Source organism: Anomalospiza imberbis, chromosome 31, assembly GCF_031753505.1.
Source record: "Anomalospiza imberbis isolate Cuckoo-Finch-1a 21T00152 chromosome 31, ASM3175350v1, whole genome shotgun sequence".
Lineage (NCBI taxonomy): Eukaryota > Metazoa > Chordata > Aves > Passeriformes > Viduidae > Anomalospiza > Anomalospiza imberbis.
In genome coordinates, this window is record NC_089711.1 from 1,258,010 (window position 1) to 1,263,185 (window position 5,176).

The window sequence follows — 5,176 nt, forward strand, 5'->3', positions numbered from 1 at the left end:
GCCGTGGTCTGCCCCAGCTGGAATGGCCTTTTACCTCGCAGGAGGTGATTCAGCACAGTTTCTGCATTGGCTTTATCAGATTGTTCCTTTCCATGGGGATTCTGCCAAAGGTCCCTGTGCCCATAAATTCTCCATTCTTTGTGTCCACCATCAGTGGTACATCCTTCTTCCCAAGCCTTGCTAACCTCCCCTGTGTCTGAGGAAACTGAAGCCTGTCAAGCCCTGCACCTCCACAAGGCAATTCAGCCAAGAAGCAACCTGCCTTTCAAAGGCCTGGCCATCACTGAGAGCTTGTTGGCTACTTCTTGTTTCATGGGAATAATCTCCCTCCTTGTTGATGAGCCTTGAAAGCCACAAAGGAGAAACATCAAAGAACACATTTTCCTAACAAATATTTTGCATTTTGCAGATTTTTCAGCAGGATCAGTGCCTGTGTGGGAGCCAGAGCACCCGAGGCAGAGCGGGATGGCGGAGCTGTGGGCCTGGGCACGATCCAGAGCGTTCGGCAGGGCCCCAGCCCGCACTGCGTCCCGCAGGGCCCCCAACAGCGCTGCGATGCCCGTCAGGGTGACCCAGGGGTCCCAGGACCAACAGGTGAGGGGCAGCTGTCGGGCTCTGCGGGTTGCCAGCGGGTGGGGGCTTGGCCGTGGTGTTGGTGTCAGGTGCTGCTGCCCCGTGGGACCTGTTGGGCAGGGCTGGGGCCCCACTGGTGCTCCAAGGGCCCCTTTGAGGCAGCTGCCCCGGTGGAAACGACTCACAGGGATGACACGGAGGATGTGCCAGTGGAAGTGGGAAGTTCTCTGATGGAAGTGGTTCTCAGGGATGCCATTGAGGAGATGCCAGTGAAAGTCAGATGTTCTCCATGCTGGGACACTCAGGAAATTCATGCTCTGGGCATGGCTCTTGGTCAAAATGCATAGATTTCTCATTGTTCTGTGTTTGCCCTGCACTCACTGAACATATCAGGAGAAAGGAAACGCTCTAACAGTATTTTTTAGTACTAGGAGTAGCCATTTCTTTATTCTCAGCTGTGATGCATAGTGGAGAGCTCCAGCTACATGCACACCATTTTCAAAACTTTTCCAAACAAAGAAATTTTAGCATTTTTAGCAGCCAAAGACATGAATCTTCATTGGTTCTAAATTACATCATTTCTTCAATTAAGTAATATTCTATCTTCGGTATTGATGTCTCCCTTCACATGGTAATTAGTGCACATCTTTCAGTCCATTTATCATAGCTTTTCAGATTTTTTCTAAGGCAGTTTTTCCTACGGAATGAAGCAGTTGGATGGCAGTAGTTGTTTTCATTAAAAAAATGTACTTAGGCTGATGAACATTATAACCTCCAGCGGAATGCAATACATTCTGTACTAAATGATGAGATCAGCCAAGCAACCCAAATTTTGTAATATCTGATTAACCTAGGATAAACTGCTTCCATTTCACACCTGCAAAGAATTGCATCTAGAGCTGAGGACAAGAGAAAGGCTCTTTTGCCTGTTGAGAGTCAAAATTCACCTTATGCAGGTGAAATTCTTCTTGGAGCTGACTCCAGGATGTGCTTCCTTAGTACCAAATAAATCCCAGCATCAGGTCATGTCCAAAATTCTTATATTTTTGTCAACCACTCTCACCTGGATTGTTAGCTGAACACTGGCCAGTTCAGTGTTACTCAGGCACTTGATTTCAAGGGAAGCCTGTGCCTATAAATTCTAGAAATTGGGAAAGGATGACTTGCTACTTGAACGCTTGGCTGCATTAGAGGCTAAGGGAGGGTTGCTCTCTCAGGGCAGTTTTGTAGCCGGCTGCTTGCAGAGGGAGAACTGTGTCAAAGCAGCCCTTTTTAGTGATGTGACAGCAAGCCTTCTCAAATACAGCTCTTGTTTAAAGAGAAGGGCCTAGTTAATCAGCAGTGATGGAGAGTAGGCTGAAGTTTTTACAGAAAATATCTTTTTCCTTTTAGCCAAATGCCAGCGAGGCATTGCACAATGGAAGTGCGCAGAATGTCCAATTGTATAACCCACTTGGAGGTATGGTTGCCTTTCACATTTTGCTCAATATCTGTAAGACTTTCAACTTGGTAATTCATTTTTGCAGCATATTCTCGGGACAGGGAATCTCTTGTGTTCAGAGATCTTGGCTGGAGGTGGTATGCCCTCAGGTCAACCTTGCAGTCTCTTGTCACTGCATGTAGCCACTGGTTTGTTTTCCCCTGAGAAAGCCTGGCAGTCCTTCCTTGTTCCCATACTGCTTGATGGGATGCAATTTGGAGCATTGAGGTCAAGGTTTGGACCACTCCATGCACCTAAATTCACTGCCTTGGTAGCTAAGCTTTTGGTTTTGGAGTATCTAGGCACTGTCGTTATCCTTTAAATTTAATTGGGAAATTGAAAGAAAATGACCTTGAGGAAGTTGCGTAGAGAATTTCACAAGGTCAGCATGGGAAACTTTGCTTGATTTAATTTTTTGTCTTGGTCGTTGATAAGCGAGTGTTGCCACAACACTGTGTTGGGTTCTTTTCAAGGAAATGGAAAGGAAGATACTGATGTCATCTTCCCCACGGATTCCATCATTTCCCACAAAGCACAACGTGCTTGGGTGATGTCATTTGTTATTAATCTGCTCTCAGTGCTGTTTCCCCAAGGAGCCTGGCTCCAGGCAGACTCGAGGTGCACATTCCCCGTACAGGCACTCAGTGGTGCTGCCTGCAGCAGTGAGCTGAGCCAGGTACAGTCAGCTGCCCTGAGAAAAGCAGGCTCTCACCTGGCTGTGGCTGCAGTCACCTGCCTGCAGGGACTTCCCTGCCACTGCAAGTGCAGCTCTTGCTCTGCCTTAGCCTAGTGCAGAGCATTTTAAACTAGCATCGTGGTGGCTTTCCGGAGAGACAAAGCTAAACTTCAGATTTCTCCCTGGGGACGTTCTGTTTCACACGTGGATGATGATTTGTGTGATTCTTGGTGGTGGTCTACACAGATCCTAAGGGAATATTTAACATTCAGTAACTGGGGTGTGAGGACTGGCAGTAGTGAGACAATTGTGGAACTTGGTGCCGCTTTGGCTTTAGGCTGGCACAGAGAAACTCAGGTGAGACAGGTCTGGTTGCTGGTAGGGTACAGGGTGCCTTTGCAACCTGCTCCATGCAGTACCAGTTAGGGACTGGGCTTTGTCACAGAATCAGAGAATCAGAATCAGAGTTGGAAGGGATCCACAAGGATATGCAAGTGCAGCTCTGTCCCCAGGAATCCCACCAGGTGCCTGTGGAACTTGTCCAAATGTTTTCTGAGCTCTGGTGGACTTGGTACCCTGAGCAGCCTTGTGGGGAGCCTGTCCCAATGCCTGATCACCCTCTGGGTGAAGAACTCTTACCTAATTTTCATCTTAATGCTTGGTTATGGTTTCAGGTAATTTTCTTTAGAAGTCATTCAGGGGTATGGTTTTAGGAGGTGTTTTGTTTGAATGCTGTGGGAAGTTTCTCTATCCACATTGGATTGAACTTCTCAAACATTAGTAGTGTCTTCACTCAACAACTGGCATGTTTACAGCGTTCTCAATAATTGAAGTGTGTGATGTTTGTGCACTTAGGTTTGCAGACAAATAGCAGAGAGGCATGGTCCAAGGAACAGGAAGTGGAGAAAGGCATTAAAAATTTGACCTACATTGAAAGACTGAAGGAGCGTGTAAAGAAAGGTCAGTCTCCGTGTGTGTGATGGCAGGGACAAAGCTCCCGGATTTCTCACCAATACGCATGAAGTCTCCATCAGCCACTAAGCAGGAGTTCCTGGTTTCAAAACAGCGCCTGCTGCGTCATATCCCCTCCCTTGACCTGCTGGCCACGCTTCACCTGATGCAGCCCAGGACACGGTTGCCTTTCTGGGCTGCCAGCACACGTTGCCAGCTCATGCCCAGCCTCTCATCCACCAGCACCCCCAAGTCCTCCCCACCTTCATCCCAGCCGCCCCATCCCATCGCAGCATCCCTGCCCAGCAGGGACAGGCCATGTCCCAACCCCAAAGATGCAGCACTTTGCACTTGGCCTTGTTGAATCTGATGAGGTTCCCAGGGCCCTACTTGCCAAGGTTCTCCATGTCCCTCTGGATGGCATCCCAGGCCTCTGGTGTTGTCAAACTTGCCAAAGGTGCATTTAATCCCATCGTCCATATCATTCTTGACATAGCTCAGTGCTTGAGCTTACAAAGAGGAGAAATCAAATGAAAACCACCATGCATATAAAGAGTTTTTCATAAATACCTCCCCTCCAGTATCACTCCTTTACATGGCATTTTTAATGACTGTTCCTTCCTAATGCTTTACTGTCTGGATTCGTACTGATCTATAAATTCTGAACAAATAGAGTTTCAACAGTCTTGGTACATCCTTTTGCGTCAACTACCTTGCTTCCTCCCACTCCCCATTTGACAATTTGTTTTCTGTTTTTTCTTTACTGAAGTGAAAATACCAGAGCTCAGGAGAGCCCCACAGAGCTCTCCAGATTTTGTGCCCGAGAGAAAGAGAACGATGCCCACAAACCCTGCAAAATTCTTCCAGAGACCTTTCAGTACTGTTTCTCAACGACCCATCAGAGACAGGGTGATTCATTTACTGGCTCTGAAGAATTACAAGAAGTCAAAGCTACTTGCCTGCTTAGAGAGAGAGGGAGTTGTGGAAAAGGACAAGGAATCCCTTGGAAAGATCCTTCAGGAGGTGAGGTCCTGGAGCTGCTGCCGGTAATGCTAACTCTTAGCAGTCTTACTTCAGGTTTCAATTAGAATCTAATGAGAGGCTCAGGAAATGCACCTTGTTTACATTTTCCCATCAATTTTACCCAGTTTCCACCCAACTGCAAGTCCATGTGACAAAAAGAAAAAAATCCTCAAAACTTGTTGTTGTTTTTCTAGAATAGCTGGCAGTGATAAATTCTTTGTAATGTTGTTGCTTCTCATGCCTTATTTGAACCCTCCCTCTTTTCCTTGCACTGTTGAACTGCTTGATGAAGTAACTTCACAGGGTGAAACTCTCAAGTGGGTGAAACACTTAGCTGAGGTCCTTAAAATACCCTGGGACAAGTTTCAGAGGAGAGAATTTTGGTAGCTGCACAGGGCAGTATTTCATTTGAACGGACTTGGTGGCCTCTCAATGGTATTTGCTTCTACTGGGGTCTGTGGGGGTTGCCTTCC

At 47.1% G+C, this 5,176-nt stretch overlaps 1 long non-coding RNA gene across 1 annotated transcript; it reads left to right on the forward strand.

Moving 5' to 3' along the window:
* The first annotated feature begins 439 nt into the window (after positions 1-439).
* LOC137463907 (uncharacterized) lies at positions 440-3,691 on the forward strand. The gene is made up of 3 exons (XR_010994005.1): positions 440-594; positions 1,966-2,032; positions 3,585-3,691. It is a non-coding gene; the product is annotated as an uncharacterized lncRNA (long non-coding RNA).
* The last annotated feature ends 1,485 nt before the right edge of the window (positions 3,692-5,176 follow it).